Consider the following 17,901-nt stretch of genomic DNA (forward strand, 5'->3'; position numbering starts at 1 on the left):
CTGCCAAAATGGAGGCTGAGCTGTTTTTGACAGGTGGTGCCATCCCTGGAGATGTTTTAGACCAGGAGAGACAACCATTTGTTTAGATTGTTGCAGACTTCTGTTTGGCAGGAGGCTCGAGGAGGTAACCTCTTGAGGTCCCTTTCAGCACCGTGATTCTGCAATTCTATAATGGCCTATTAGTCAACTCTCATGCCGAAACATATCAGTGAGGACTTTGACTGTGTTTACCATTTTGTATTTAAATGTCTTTTGTTGCCATGAACATAAAGGCTGACCTATAAGGATTTTGTTGCAGGGATAACAATAACTTGGAATAATACATTGAAAATTAGGTAGTTAACCAAACATAAATTTAATATTTTGTATCTCACCCTTATATTCTGGTGAGAATCTGTTTCTGAGAGAAGAATTTGGATCACCTTTGCTGTTGGGTCAGTGGTAGTGATGACAATGGAGCTAGGTGGTGCAGTGGGTAAAGCGCTGGGGTTAGAAGCAAATCCTGAGTTCAAATTTGACCCCAGACATTCATTAACTGTGTGAATGTAGGCAAGTAAATTCTGCTTTCTGTTCCTCAGTTTTCTTATCTGTAAAATGGGCTAAAAATAGCACTGATCTCCTAGGGTTGTTGTGAGGATAAAATATTTTAATATTTGTAAAACGCTTTGCAAACCTCAGCAGACTATCTTTGTGGTATTTCTGTTATTTCAGTCATGGATGACTTTTTGTGGCCTCCTTTGGGGTTTTCTTGGCAAAGACACTGGAGTGGTTGGCCGTTTCCTTCTACAGCTTATTTTACCGATGAGGAAACTGAGGCAAACAGGGTTAAGTGAGTTGTCCAGGGTCACACAACTAGTAAGTGTCTGAGGCCAGATTTGAACTTACAGAGATAAATTTTCCTGACCTCCAAAGAATCTTAGTGGGCTTTAGTTTCACAGGACTGTTGGTCATATGCACAGAAGCTCAGAATAATTTTGGAGTTCAAATTCTATACCAATTTGCCTTGGTTCACCATCTCTTGATCCCTGTTTTTTCATTTGTAAAGAGAAGGCCTTCCTCCTCTGGAAAGGGCCCCTCTCTCCTCCAGAAGATGGTGGGGCTCCCCTTGATAATGAATCTGTTCTTGCAAAAGAAGGAGTTCTTATTTCTTCAGGAAGGGAAGGTCCTATTTCAACCCTGGATGATGAGCTCACTGCTCTTCCATCAAGTGATGCCCCAGAGCCTGGAAGAACTTCGTCTTGCTATAGAAGCAGAAATGCAACCCCAGGTGCTATTGAAGGTTTTCCTCCCTAATTCAGCCTGAGACAGTCTAAATTTCATTGAGTATGTTTCTCTACAGGAAACATTAAAAGAATAGCAGATAAGATATAAAGAACCAAAGAGAGGGATGAAAAATGAAAATTGATGCTGTGTACAAACATATATTTGAGATCCTAGCAGAAAAAAACTTAGTTTGGATTTGACAATGTTGAAGAAACGATCTTGGATGTCCTAATACTTTGATCGGTTTTGATGTCAGGCCTCATCCAGGTTAAGCTGATCACCTGAAACTGTAACACCAGGCTGACTGACCGATCCTGAATATATTTATCATCATTTGTCACATCTCAGAAACTTTTATGCTTCTAGGTACCAATACCTCCCCTCCGCCAACTCCAAATTGGCTTTTATTAATTTTGTAGATATTTCCTTCCTTCCTTCCTTTCTCCCTTCCTTCCTTCCTTCCTTCCTTCCTTCCTTCCTTCCTTCCTTCCTTCCTTCCTTCCTCCCTTCCTTCCTTCCTTCCTTTCACCTCTGTCTCTCTCTGTCTCTGTCTCTTTCTGTCTCTCTCTGTCTGTCTCTCTCTGTCTGTCTCTCTCTGTCTGTCTCTCTCTGTCTGTCTCTCTCTCCTCTCCTCTCCTCTCCTCTCCTCTCCTCTCCTCTCCTCTCCTCTCCTCTCCTTTCCTCTCCTCTCCTCTCCTCTCCTCAGTTTCCTCTCTTCTCTGATTGGAGAGTGGAGCCATAAATTCCTTCCAAAGTCTTCCTTTATAGGGAGATCAGATCTGAACTTTCCAGGTAACTCTCCATTTTCCTTCAGCAGCTCTGCTTTATTTCAGGCCCTGTTCCAGGGCCACCAGCGCTGCTTTTCAGTCTCCTTTGTGCATGTTTGTCTTCCTCCATTAGACTGCAAACTCATTGGAAGGCAAAGCCTGTCTTTCTTTTCTCATTTGTATCACCAGCTTAAGACATAGTGCCTGGCACACAGTAGGTGCTCAATAAATACATATTGAATTGTATTGAATAGATAGCCTCCAAGATCCCTTGACTCTATTATTAAATGAAACTTGAAGATTTTATTTTCCTTTACATTTTGTGGGGTAAAAATCACCAGCTTTCACACCCAGTTAGACAACACTAAATTGGTTTCCCTGCCCTACGCCCCCATCTTCCTGTTTGGTTAATTATCCTTTTTTGCAAGGCAATGAACTTCCCATATGTAGAGTTCCTTTGCTCAGAACAGGAGCTCTTAATCTGAAGATCCATAAGAAATCTGTAGATGGATTTCAGGGAGTCCATGAACTTGAAACTTTTAATATTTTCATAGCCATGTTTCAATAAGATTGGTTTTCTTTGTAATCCTATGTGTTTTATTTTATGCATTTTCAAACATCATTCTGAGATTACTGAGGAAGTCCATGACACAGAGGATGTTAAGAGCCTCTGCTTTAGACTGAATGTCACCAGGAAACAATGTTAAAGCTATCTTTAACCTTGGCTGGATAACCAGCCAAAGTCATGTCCAATTGTTGGAACTTTTTAGGATGACTCTGGTGATTCAAAAAGTCAGTTTTCTTCCTTTCTTGATAAATTGAGTGTAGTTCATAGATGGGAAGCCAAGAGAACACAGTGTCAATTTTCCCCTTGTATTTTTTCAGTCTCTTTCTTTAGCAGGTCAGGGTTAAGCGGGCCTGGCAAAGCAGACATCTGTGTTTGTAAAGCAATAAAGTGTAATGAGTACTGGTGAATTTTCTAATTTACCTCAGCTGGATATGCAAATGAAACGATTAAACTTATAACCCATAACTCTATGGGGAACTGATTGGTAACAAAAGTGCAGAGTATTTACTGTAGCTAATGGGAAAGTTGTTAGATGATGGGAATGTAATACGTTCTATTTGCAGATGTACTAAAGAGCTAGTTAGCAGTGCAAATGAGGATTTGGTTATTTAGGGATAACCTTCAAATTTGCAAAATTAGTCCCAACTGCATGATCCAAAGGAAAAAAAAACCCAATCATTTATTTTATAGTGTTTGAATGTGCTAACTATGGCTTGTTATGTGTGTATTTAGAGAGTCTCTTTTATAAATGGAAGGTTGGTTGTATTTACATGGGGTTATTATATCTGTCTTGGACACTGGTTCCTTCTGTTTAAGAAGCATTTTTCTCTAAGGAACTCAAAGTGCTTTATAAATACTATCTAATTAATCATCACAGCGCATCTGAGTTCTAGAGGCAGCATGACCTTAGAATGTTCAACATGGAATGAGAACAGACCTGAATTCAAATACTGCCTCTAATGTTTTTTTGGCTATACATGATCCTGGGCAAATCATTTTAACTCTTTTAATATCTCAGGCAACTCCTTAAGACTTATCTACTAAGCCATAGATTTATGATCCTCTTGGTGGAAGACTTTCCATACCTGCTATTACCAACATTGATGAAATAATAGATCTTTCATGTTACACACTTAAAAGGAAGACAGTGGTGTTGGGGGAAGGGCAGGCCAATATAATTATAAAAACTTTACCCAGAGAAATATCTAATCTTAGTAAGATTAAGATATTTACTCAAATTGAATCATTTGAAAAAACTGGAAACATTATTTGCATTTTTGGACTCAGTTTGAAATTAGACAGACCAAATGACTCTTCTGTATCCATATCATGAAGTTCTATTTATTAAAAGCACATATAAAGCAAGATGCTAATTATTTTGCAGTTTACCCCAAATATTTGCATCCTATAGTATTTACTTAGGTTATCACAAAGCACATCCACATTTTTAATTGGATCCCTGTTATACACATTTTGTCAGTCACCCCTGCAATCTGAAACTCCTGAAATTAATGTATGCAAAACCATTTGGTCAGTTTAACAAAATCATTAACCCTAAAATACCCTTATGATTTTATTTCACCCTGAGACTACTCTGCCCCACAATATGCTCTCTTTGCTGCCAAATTCTCTGATTTTTTGGGAATTATGTTAGAGCACCATCACTTTTGCTCTTTAATTGTCCATGCCTCCATGATCAATAGTGAAGTGGTTAAGGTGAGCAGGAATAAATTTACTTTCTCCGTTGCAGTATGAAGGAAAGATGGAGTGAGCAGTGGTAGTGGGAAAGGCTAAGAACCAATCAGAATCAGAACCTGAATTTGGTAGGAAGAGGTATCATTATAACTTCCACTTCCCCCCTCCCCCCAGGTAGCATCCTTCTTCTGAGAATATTTTCTGACAATACTGAGGAAGAGGATAAGTTATTAGCAAGTCAAGGAAAAGTCTAAAGAAAAGGAACAATGATGAAACACAATGTTTAAGCACAATTTAAGCATAGTGGCCTGGCTTCCAACATTTGCCATTCTCTTGTCTACAAGCACTCCTCATTGTCATTCCATGTTTGTAACCTCTCACCATACCATGTAAAGTGCTATTCATCTGTTATCCATCCATCCACCCATCTATCCATCCATCTATCTATTCACCCACCCATCCATCCATCCATCCATCCTACCTTCCTTTTATCTCTCCACTCATCCTTCTTCACTAACACTTTGATGGATTTGTGATCTCTTCCTCTGATAGTGTAGAACATACTCATTTATTCTGATTCATGATGTGCTTCTCTTGTCCATGTCTTCCCATAAATACTTCATAGGGAGTTCATCCAACATGCTGGGGACCCTCCATCAGGTTTATGAACAACGAGTTAAGTTGTTAGTTCCACATCTAATCTGTCTCTTGGTTCTTTCTTGTTCTTTCTCTACGGTCAATCAGCCTTCCCCTCCCTGCCTTCACCATGCCCAGGGATGTCTTTTACACCTCTTCTTGCATGCAGCTTCTCATTGATGATGTATTGCTTTTTGCTGATGTCCACTATTTGTTACCCCATTTGGTGACCTGCACCTTTTATTATTTAGACATCTGCAGTATTCTACAAAATACAGCTGTATTGGTATGAAAAAGATAGATTTTTGTTGTAGGGAGAATCTTAGGGTCAGTATAAGTGCTATTCGTCCCACTCCTTCCTTTACAGTGCTGTGCATCTCAATCCCTCCCCCATTTAAAAATTCAGTAGAAATAACATTCATGATTTTGCCTCTCACTTGGTATCTGGTCTTCTTTCAAATACACACACACTTACACATACATATTATATGATCCTTTCCAGTAGAGTGTAAGCTTTTAGAGAGCCAGGACAGTTTTGTTTGTGTCTTTGGAGCCCTGGTTCTTAGCAGAATGTCTGATTCATGGTAGGCTGTCTTTGTTCAGGACAGTTTTTGACTGTTTTTGCCTTTCTCTGCATCTCTACTGCTTAGCATGGCACTTGGTGTATTGGGAGTACTTGATAAAACCTGTTGAGTTGATTTGATTAGGCACTTAATAAGTACTTGTTGATTGACTGATTAATGGGTACCCTTTGGAGCTGCTAGGGCAGTCAACTGCTGTACAAATGGCATCTCCTGTAGGTAGCTGTATGGCCCAGTGGATGGAGAGCCAGGCTTGGAGTCAGGAGCAAGCCCTGCCTCAGACACTTATTAGCGGTGTGAGTGACCCTGGGCAATTCACTTATTCTCTCAGTTTCCTCATCTGTAAAATCATGTCTAAAACTGTAAAATTATGTTCAATGGCGTCTAAGGTCCCTTCTAGCACTAAATTGATGTTGTTATGATGCATTATACTCTTTGCTTTTATAGTCTCCTGGTGCTTCAGTTTGTGAATCCAATTCAAACCTGAGTCTTCTGTCTCCAGGCCCAGTGTCCTTTCCAAAATACTTTTTCCCTCTCTAGTCTACTATTCTGTACAATTTTTTAGGCACAAAAAGCTGTTCTCTACAATCATATTCCTTTTTTTCTCTGTAAAACTACCTAGTCACTGGCTTTCCTCAACTTTTTTGTGAATTTGAGGGATTTCTTAGCAAATTTAGTTCCAGCAACATTCATTTGAAGCAGCAACCAGATAACCGTCTCAATTTCCAGCCATTATAGGATGTAGGAATAGGGGCCTTCTAGGTATTTTGTATTTAGGCACAAGACTGACTTAGATATTTCTCAGGCAAATAGATGGGAGTGGAGGGGGGTGGGAAATGCTGGACAAAAAGGACAGAGATGAGGAATAATTTGAATGCTACTGTATTGTCACTGTACTAGAGGCTACCTAAGCAATACCCAGATTAACTTGTGTGAGATCTCAATCATGCTTGAAAACATGGCCATAGAGGAATATCTAGGAGGGGTTTTAAACACCAGTTAGCCTGATGAATGTATTCTATCAGAAGGCTACTTATGCACTTAAATTTGCAACACTAATAATGTTGCGTTAATTTAAGGGTTTTTGCATATAGAATATCTTAGATATGGCACTAAGGAATTACATAATTTATTGTCTCTTATTCATGTGTAATAAAAAAATGCATGTTTCAGGTGGACAAAAATGAAATCATTTAAATACTTTATTTTTTTAAAAAAACTTTTTTTTTTCTTTCAAATTCATCTAAGCAACTCTTCACTGGTCTTGATGTCCCTTTCATTGCAAGATTAAAATGGAAATTTCAAAACTTTCTTCAAAGAAAATTCTCTGTAAATCATCTATACTGAAATGAACTTGTTAGATGAGTCCTGTCCCAAGTCCATAGTCTCTGCCTGGGTACTTAGGCCTTCAGTCTGGTCTCTCCCCACCTCTAACCCTAGTTATTCCTCCTCAGTTCTTTTGAACTCTGTTCATCATTTACTTCTTCTTCCTTATGCCCGCCCCCCACTTTCTACCATTAGCAGATGTTATTATGGGGATGGTCTATACTTTTTTCTGTTTCCCCATGATTTTAATTTCTTGTGCTTTCCCACCTGCTACCCCTTTCTAGTTTCCTTTTACACATTGCCTACTCCTTTCCCCATTGAAATATACGCTCCTTGTGGACAAGCACTAGCTTTCTTTTGCCTTTTATGTGAATACCCAGTAGTTAGTACAGGGCCAGCACATAGTTAATGCTTAATAAATGCTTTCTGACTTGACTTTCTAGGTCTCTACATTTTGAAAACTTTTCATTCTGCTTGGTTTGGAGAAGATGAGTATTTGGTACAGCAATATCAATTAAAAAACATTTTAAAATTTCTATGGTTAAATGGTATGCTTGGGTATTGTGGGTAATAGTTGCTGTCTATGGTCTGGTTCCAGTTTAAAGCTGAATTCTCAAAGATATTTTGAGGTCTGCCTTTGCGGGAATTGGTCTCTGTTTGCTTATGAAATCTGGCAGATTCTGACGTAGAATTCTAGCTACCAGGCTGTTTCTTGCTAGATATTTAAATAGTAAGACCTAATGTTGCAAAATTTCTACTATGTCCTGGTATAATCTACACTTATAATAAATTTGAGTTTCATCTGTAATTTCTGGTGGTGATGATCTGGGTCTGAATTACTATCAAAGGCCATCTACTTTGTTATTTATTTTACAGATGTGGAAGCTGAGGCTTAGAGAAATTAAATGAGAGACCAATGGCCATGTGAAGTAGAATTCTTACCCAGGACTGTCCTGACTCTAAGTTCACTGATCTGCTGTCGGTGCTGCCTTTTAGGATACCTACAGAGACGTTGCTGTTCAATTGTTTTTCAGTTGTGTCCAACTCTTTGTGGCCCCATTTGGGGGCAGAGATACTGGAGTAGTTTCCCCTTTCCTTCTCTAGTTCATTTTACAAATGAATAAATTGAGACAAAGAGAGTGAATCGACTTGACAGGGGTCACACAGCTAGAAAGTGTCTGAGGCTAGATTTGAACTCAGAAAGAGGAGTCTTGACTCCAGGTCTGGTGCTCTATCTACTGTATTGACCTTACAGAGGCTTAATTATAGTATTACTTAATTGGCATTAACTGTGTGTTGAAATAAATGAATCGACTGTTTCCCTTGCCTTAAACCTTCTCTTGCCTTGCATTGACCAATCCGAATTTATAGTCACTTCGACTGACTTTTGCTAGGTCTCCATATTTTAAAACTTTTCATTCCACTTGACTTGGAGAGGGGGAATATTTGGTATAGAAATATTTGGAGTTAGCTCTTTAGCTTTCCAGGTCTCCATTCCTCAACAGGTAAAGGTATGGCATGCTGAATTAGACCGCATTCCACATTTCAGGAGCCTACTAGATTAGGGTCTTATTAGGCCCTCCAAATACCAGAGACTGTGCTGACACTGGTCCACAGGGTGCATCTGGAAGCTTCTGCCATCCCCAATGGCAGCTCTGTTGCTCTAGGTTTCTGTCTGATGGCCTCATTATGGCAAATGGCACTGCAATCCCATGCACATTAAACAGAATCTGGCTGAAAGCTCAGGAAAACCCAACCTTTTAAGTCCAGACATTTGAAATTGCTTGTGCAAATAAGTTCCAGCTTGCTTTTGAAAACTCAGAGTTATATATGCCTCTGGTGACTTCTTTCAAGAGAGCAAAAGAATTCTCCTTCAGGTTTTCTAAAATATTACTCTTTAACATAGGGTTGAATTCAAAAGGAAAAAAAATCCGAGAGGAGAATATTTTTTTGAGATGTTCTAAGCAAGTCATACATTTATCATAGAAATTGAAGGAACTTTTCTCAAAATGGTCATTAATTGGATCAGAGATTTAGAACCACTGGAGAAGGGATTTCAACAGTTATCCAGTCCAAAGGAGCCTGAGGTCCAGAGAGGTAATAACGATAATAACTTGTGTGTGTGTCTGTGTGTACTTTAATGTTTACAAAACACTTAACATGTTTTTTTTCACTTCACACTCACAAATTGAGTTAAGGTGTTATTATTATCCCTATTTTATAGGTGAGGAAACTGAAGTTGAGGGCCACATAGCTAGTAAGTATCTGAGGCAGAGTCTGAATCCAGGTCTTCCTGGCTCCATGTTTATTATGCTCTCTATGATACAGCTTAGGCCACTCATGTACCTTGGCATCCTTATCTCAACTTCCTCTCGTACTGATGTGTTAGGTCCTCAGGACTTGTCTCTGGCTATATCCTTTTCAGGGTTCTAGGAGTTAACCCTGAGGAGACGAAGTTTATATATATTTTTGGTAGTGTTATAGCTTTAAGTTCCCACTGGTGTGCTTTCTGTCATGATTTTTATTTGATAAGATTTCGTCAGACAGACTCAATTAACTTTTAGAAAAGAGTGATTACTAACATGGTATAGTAAGAATATTTGGTACAAAACACCTCTCCTCCTGCAAAAGGCTTTGACTCATTCTTTTACAATCAATCAAGAAGCATTAATTAAGTGCCCACTGTGTTCTAGGCACTGTGCTAAACGCTGAGGACACAAAGAAACATAAAAGACAGTCACTGATCTCAAGAGTTTTATAGTTTAATGGGAGAGACAATAAGAAAATAATGACATACAAATTATATATACACAGACACATATATGTATATATATATATATGATAAATAGGACATAATCAAAAGAGAGAAGACACTAACATTGAGGGAGATTAGGAAAAGCTTCTTGTAAAAGTCAGGATTTCAGCTGAGACTTGAAGGAAGCCAAGGAAGCCAGGAGATGAAGATGAGGAGGGAGAGAATTCTAGACATGAGGGGACCACTCCACGTGGAGTCAGGAGATTGAATGTCTTGTCTGAGAAATAACCAAGATGTCAAGGTTATAAAGTATATAGGTATGTTATAAGGAAGTATAAGGTTTAAGACTGGAAAGATAAGAGCACGGGTCATGAAAGGCTTTGAACAGCAAACAGAGGATTTCATATTTGATACTAGAGGTAATAGTTATTGATATTTAATTAAAAGGAGAGTGAAATGGTTGGATCTGAATTTTAGGAGGATCCATTTGACAGCTAAGTGGAGGATGGATCATAATGGGAAGAAACTTGAGGCAGGGAGACCATCTAGCAAGCATTATAATACTCGAAAAATGAAGCAATGAGGGCTTGCATCAGAGTGGAGGGTGGAGGAGAGAAGGAGGTGTGTACAAGAGAGGTCACAAAGGTAAAATCAACAGGACAGAGTGCATATAGTGGTGAGAAAGAGTGAGGAACTGAGGATGACAAGGGCATACATGGAGAGTTCAAGGGAAAGTGATCTGAAGCATAGATAGCATATTGGAGGTCCTGAAGGTGTTTTACCAGAGTACTCAAGATGTATCTCTTAGGTATGGTAGAACTTTTCTGGAGGACTCTTTGTAAGCTTTGAATATGCATCCCACCTCTCCCAACATGGCTACTACATTCAATGATCTGGGGATACTCCTAAGATGATGATAGGAAAAAGGGAAGTCCTCTGAACCTCTTAAATTCTGAATCCTTATCTGTTCAAGGGGATGGATAGGATATTGAGACCAAGACAAAGATCAAGGAACTCTACTTTTCCTTCCAACTGATTTTTTTTCTTAGGAGATGAGCTGCAATATTTTTTTTCTTTTCCTTGTTTGAAATTGGGGCAGCTAGATGGTGCAGTGGATAGAGTGCTGAACTTGGAATCAGAAAGACTCATATTCTTACATTCGAATCTGGCTGCAGATACTTACTAACTGTGTGACCTTGAGCAAGTCACTTTACCCGTTTGCCTCAGTTTTCTTGTCTGTAAAATAAGCTGAAAAAGGAAATGGCAAACCACTTCAGTATTTTTGCTAAGAAAACCCCAAATGGGATCATAAAGCTTTTGACAAGACTGAAAAACAATCAAACAACAAAAATCTCAATTGGCTGCTATTTTATAGACAACCCCTAAGATATGACTGACTTTCCTCAGCCAATTCAAATATACTTATTATGCAACATCATTGTAGTTAACCAAGGACTTAGTCTAATGTCTTTGGTTGAGGCATATTCTCACCTCATTAAAGTATCACTTATTTTAAATGGGCTGAAGTGATTGGCTTTGTTTCCTCAGTTGATCCACTCTTACACACAGGTAGAAAGTAGCAAAGCCATAGTTTGAGCCAAGTTTTCCCCCAGATTTAGCCTTCTTTTCATTATGTTATATTGTCTTTCATTGTGAACTCCTCTCTGCTTACGTTATATTTTTTTGCAAACAAGTTGAGTGGCAGAAGTGAGAGAGTTCTTAGAAATATCATAGAATCATAGAATTAAAGAATGGAAGAGCCTCAGATCCCATCTAGTTCAGTCTCTACCAAACCAAAAGTACTTACAACAACATTCCCCATAAGTGACCATCTGACCTCTGCCTACACACTCCCAGTGAGAGGGGAACCCAATTACCTTCTGAGGAGCATCATTTAACTTTCGATTAGTTCTAATTAATTAATCAATTTCCTGGTATTAGGTCCTAATTTGCCTCTCTGCAACCTCATAGATTTGTACTCTGAAACCAAGCAGAAGCAGTATCTGTATACCACTTAGCACAACACCTGGCACATAGTAGACTCTTAAGAAATGTTTGTCCTGCTTCCTTTCCCCATTTTTTGCAAATAACACTCCTTCAAAAACTTAAAGACAACAACTATACTCCTCTAAGTCTTTTCTTCTCCAGGAAAAACATCACTAGTTTCTCGTGTGGTATTTTCTGTAGTCCTATCATTGTGGCCACTTTGATTCTATCTTTTCTATATCTTTCCTAAAATATGGTACCCAAAATTGAAGACAGACTTTTGATGTGACTTAACCATGATATTATGGAGCAGAATTATTACATTCCTTCTTATAAATGCAATTTCTTTTTAAAATGTTTTACTATTTTCCCATTTGTTTATAAAAATAATTCTTTTTACAATTTTGAGTTCTAAATTTTCTCCCTTCCTCCCCTTCCTCTTAAGCTCTATACATGAACACAATGCTTCTCTTAATGCAATTAAAGATATCAGTCACTTTTTTGATTGTTATATCACATCGTTGATTCATATGGGGCTTGCAGCTCACTAAAACCCTCACATCTTTTGCCATAGGAACTAGTATTTAGGTATTCCTTACAGATATTTATTTGTAAAGTTGATTTTTTTGAACCCAAGTGTGGAACTTTGCATTGTTTTCTATTCAACATCATCGTGTTCATTTTAGCCCGTTGTTCTAAATTAAGACAAGTAAATGAGTATTTATTAAGTACCTACTGTGAGTCAGGCACTATCCTAGCCTCTCTAGATCTTTTTGGTTATGGAGTCTGTATGGTATGGAGCCAAGCATCTAAACTATCACTCTAAGTTTTGAATCGTTTGTAAATTTGACAAGCATGTCATCTGTATCTTTATTAAAAAATTGGTAAGTGACAAAAATTGAACAGCAAAAGATCAAATAAAGATACCTGGGGCATATCAATAGAGATCTTACTCCAAGTTGATATTGACTTATTCATGACTACTCCTGGAATTTTGCTAGTTCCAAATCTACCTACCTGCCCTACTCTCTAGATTATATCTCTCCATATTATCCAAAAGGAAAACAGGAGAAACTTTGTCAAATACGTTGCTAAAATCTAATTGCACTGTATCTACAACACTTTCCTGATTAAAAGAAACAAAAAAGAACCAAGTTTGGCCTGACATGACCTATTCTTGATGATACCATGTTGTCTTTTAGTGATGACTACTTCCCTTTCAAGTACTTATATGCCATCCCTTTAATAATATGTTTGAAGTCAAGTCCACTGGTCTATAGTTTGCAGACTCTAATCTCTTCTTTTCCTCTCCTTCAAATTGGAATATTTATCCTTCCTCATCCTACAAGTACCTCTCTTATTCTTCATTACATTTCTTTCCCCTCTTCTAACATGTATGCTTTTATTTGAGGTCATTTTAAGCCAATCTACAAATAAAGCTCCCTTTCTCCAAGCACTGAGAGTAATCTCATTGAATTGCCAGGGAGAATATACAAGCTTTTTACCCTTGTCTTTTTTTTGGGAGCAAATAAGGAAAAGAAGGTTGGGCATCATGGTTTTGACAACTTTAAAAAAAGGAATAATTATTAAAGTTGAAGATACAAAAAAGAGCTTTTATATGACATAATTTATAAATAGGAAATACTACTCCTTCCCTCTTTCCCCCACTCACTTGTCTGGATTCATTTTTTTTTTTGTAGAGCTGACTGATCCTAACAGAAGCCAACAATTTCTACTAATAATGTGTGATATGATAATTGTCATGACAATTAAAAAAAACACATGTACAAATAAATAGTCCTAAAAATTTTGGGGAATATTTGCCTCCAACAAAGAGATTGCTTTTTATCTTCCCTATTCCAGTTTTAAAATTCAGAGTCAAGAGCCAAAAAATCCTTAACCCCCCAAACCAAAATAAACCCATGCTAATCTCCTCTTGCTTTTTGGACAGTTATTCTATCACACCCTTGGACAAGAACCAAACAGGCCAAAAGATGAAGACAATTACTCATTGAGAAGCATTTGTGGATAGGAAATAGATGTTGCCGATTCATCATCTTCTCTTTTACTGATCCACATCTGCTAGACATGAAGGTCATGATAGAATCTCTAACTCAGACAGAATACTTGTGTCCAAATGAGACAATGATCTTGATTTTTATGGGGCTGGGAGTTTGGACCAGAATCTCCTTCTGTATTGTGTGAGTAAAACTTGGATACACAGTGAGACCAGCAGACCATATGGTGTTGAAATATGGATCCTTGTGGATGACACTTTTCCATTTCGTGATTTATATAAGGGTAGATCAATGGGATTCTATAAGAATTCTGGTTGTAAGAGAGCATCTGGAAATTCTGAACTTCTTTTAAAATTGTTTTGAAGAGAATTCTGGGAGAATCTGGGTAGAATGCTTCTTCTATTCTGTCATCTTGGCTTTGTCTCCCATGTTTGAAAAGATCTTCTAGGAAGGATGTTGGTAAACTGGAGAAAGTCCAGAGAGGAGTGACCACAGTGGTAAAAGCCTCAAGATTATGCAACAGCAATATCAACCAGAGGAACTGGGAATGATTAACCTGGAGAAGAGAAGCCTGGTTGGGGGGAGGGCATGATAGCTGCCTTCAAATATCTGAACAGCTGTCATATGGAAGAGGGTAGTGGATCTCCCAGAATAAGAGAACCGTAGAATAAGAAGAGACTTCAGTGGTCATATAGTCTATACCATACCCCAAATCCTTGCTATCATGTACTTTACAGATGGTCACATTGAAGACCTCCTGTGAGGAGAAATTAATTTACCATTTCTTGAGGCAGCTTGACCTCTGAGTCCAGAACAATAAACAATGGTTAAAAGTTGCAAGGAGCAGATTTATCTTTATGTGAATAAACAGTTCCTAATAATTTGAGCTCTCTAAGATGGGAATGAGCCACTTCAGGAGGGAATGGGTTCTACCTCTATGGTTTTCAAGCAAAACGCTGGGTGGAGACTTCTCCGGTGAATTGTAAAGGGAATTCTTTGTTCAGAGAAGTCAAGGACGAGATGACTGCTGAGGTCCCATTCACGTCTGAGATTCTGTGATTCTCTGGGGGTTCTACCAAGTTGGGAACGGGCTGGTAGTTGTGGCGTAGGAATGCAGCGCATGTGCTCTCAGAGAACGAGCATGATTGTGTTCAGAGAGGCTTAGGATCAGAGGGCTGGTCACAGTTTGAGCAATTATTCAGCCCAGAAAGGTCATGAAGACCTTTTATCAAGGCAGGGAAGAATTGAGAGACTGATAAAAATCACAAATCTTAAAAATTTTCTTGTATTCTCCTTGTAGGCAATGCCTATATCTCACATTTATTTTGTACTGCATAGCACCCAGGGGCAGTTAGATAGTGTAGTGGACTTAATGCTGGGCCTGGAGTCGGAAGATTCCTCTTCCTACTTCCAACTTCAGATACTCACTAACTGTGTGTGACACTGGGCAAATCATTTAATCTTGTTTGACTCAGTTTCCTCATCTATAAAATGCACAGGAGAAGGAAATGGCAAACTACTCCAGTATCTCTGCAAAAAAAAAACCCCAATGGGGTCAAGAGGAGTCAGATAGGACTGAAATGAATGAACAACACATAGCATCCAATACAGTGCCAGGAACATAGGAAGCCCACTAAACACTTTCTGATTGATAATTTTTAACTTTTACATTTGCCTGTAGAATGTATTCAGTTCTCACTTTAAGTTCTATAATAGGTCACTCTCTGCTATTTGGAATATTTTTAAGCTTAGGTGGTGCAGTAGAGATAGAGTACTGGGTCTGGAGTCAGGAAGAACTAAGTTCAAATCCAGCCTTAGATATTTACCAGCTGTGTGATCCTGGCCAAGTCACTTAACCTCTGTTTGCCTCAGTTTCCTCAACTGTAAAATGGGAATAATAATAGCACTTACCTTTTAGGGTTGTTGCATGGATTCAGTGAGATGAATTGTAAAGTGCTGAGCACAATTCCTATCACATGGTTGGTTGTTGTCCTTTGTTCTTGAAGAGGACCAAAATGATATCACCATGATAAACTCAAGTTTCAATGTGTCCGACTGTGGCTGATCAGACCAATACAAGCTCAGAATGCTCTACACAGGTCAGCACTGATAGTTCATATGAATATTTGGGGTGGATACTCTAAATCTGCGCATCCTACGTTTACTTTGTACTGTCTCAGTTCTGCTTTGCGCATTGATAGAGCACAGCACCCTTTCTGATGTGGGCACAACATGCTGAGCGATCCTGTGCCAGTATTTCCCATGTTGCACAGTCAAACCCAAAGTTCTTGAAAGAGACCTTGAGAGTGTCCTCGTATCACTTCTTCTGGCCACCATGTGATCTCCTGTCCCATGTGAGTTCTCCATAAAATACTCTTTTTGGCAAGCATACATTTTGCATTCGAACAACGTGGTCAGCCCATCAGTTGCGCTCTGAAGTATAGTTTGAATGCTTGGCAGTTGAGCTCGAGCAAGGACTTCAGTGTCTGGTGCCTTATCCTGCCAGGTGAATCTCAGAATCTTCCTAAGATAGTTCAAATGGAAGCGATTCAGTTTCCTAAAGTTCCCCTTCACTGACACATAGTAGACATTACACAAATGTATATTCCCTCCCTTTCCGCTTCTGTATGATTGAATTCCATGTTTAAGGATTTTAAAAATTAACATTCCATGTTCACTTCTATATAAGAATGTTTTATATTACAATTCGAACCAGTTACCTTACATGAATATGTATAACCAAGCATTAACTCTCTCTCAACTTATGAAAAAAAAATATATGTACATATAAAATATGTGTGTATGTGTGTGTATACACACATATTCCACTGAGGAAAGTTCCAGATATAATCCAATTCAACAAATATGTATTGTGTGCAGAACACTATGCTTAGCACTTCAGGAGATAAAAATCTTTAAGACACAGCCCCTGCTCTTATGAAGCTTAATGTCTGTTAGGGGATCAAACATGCACAAGAGAGATTAGAGGGTTCTGCTTGGCTTCAGAGGGCAAATCTAGGAACAAGAGATGGATAATTAGAGAGGCAGTTATGGATTTGATACAGGAGTGACCTTCCAATAAATAGCATACAAAGTGGAAAGGATTGCCTTGGGAGATGGTGGGTTTCCCATGTCAGGAGGTTTTCAATGGAGACTGTAAGACCTACAAGCAGGGATAATATAGTGGAGATTCCTGTTTAAGTAAAAGTTGAAATAGATGACCTAAGAAGTAATTTTCAGTTCTGTGATTGTGGTTCTAATGTCTCTTTTGCCTTTTATTAAGTATTATTGGTTAGTACTATTATTGGTCATAGGCTATTCAATGTATCCAATTCTCTCTTTGCTCTACATACCTATTCTCTCACTAATTCCCTTATTTTTTTTTCTTTTGTGAGGAATGCATAATGAATGCACAGATAATATTTGCTGCTATTTCAAATAACAGAAGACAACTACTAGGCTATGTCATGTCTGATGTCATATCCTTGGGTGTCAGAGAATCTTAGAGCTGGAAGGTATCTTAGAAATCATCTAGCCCTATCCCAAGAAATCTTTCTGTAGCATTTCTGTTACTTGACCATTCAGTTTCTTCTTGTAATATAAAAATCATTATATTTGTTATTATATTCAACTTGCACAAATTATAATGATTGTTCTGGAAATAGTTCTGGAAATACCATGGATTTACCTTTAAATCTTTTTCCTTTGAATAAAAAGAATAAAAGTCTATGATTAGAGTTCAGCTATTAATGGCGAAACCAGTAGGATTGGTCACCATGGTAAATAACCAAAGGCAGTTGCTATTTTCATTATGTAGAATGTCTTACTAATAATAGTCACGAACTGTTATAGATGATATTGGTCTTTGGTTTTGATTTTTTCCTTTAAATGCTTTCTCATGAGTTGTGGTAAAAACCAACAGCTGCATTTTTTATACTCTTGTGGTGACTCAGTTTCTTAACTGGGCTTACAAAAATCATTCCAGTAAGTAGGCAAAGTAATCGGAATCAAGGCAAACATTTACTTCTTACTTACTAAAGAAGATGCACTTACATGAGCTTTGCTGCTGCATCCTAAGGATACGAAACCTTTCCACCTGACTTGCAGCTGACATCTTCCATGCATTTCCCCCCCGTTAGATTGTCAGTTTGTGGAGAGCAGGGTCTTATTTTTCTGTTTGTATCTTTGCACATAGTAAGCACTTAATAAACGTTTCATTCATTCATTCATTCATTTCCACACAATTCCTTCTGTTCACTGGGAATTAAATAATTTCTCTTTTGGCAATTTTCAAATATTACACTAC

The sequence above is a fragment of the Notamacropus eugenii genome, chromosome 1 (genome assembly GCF_028372415.1).
Source record: "Notamacropus eugenii isolate mMacEug1 chromosome 1, mMacEug1.pri_v2, whole genome shotgun sequence".
In the NCBI taxonomy this organism is placed as follows: domain Eukaryota; kingdom Metazoa; phylum Chordata; class Mammalia; order Diprotodontia; family Macropodidae; genus Notamacropus; species Notamacropus eugenii.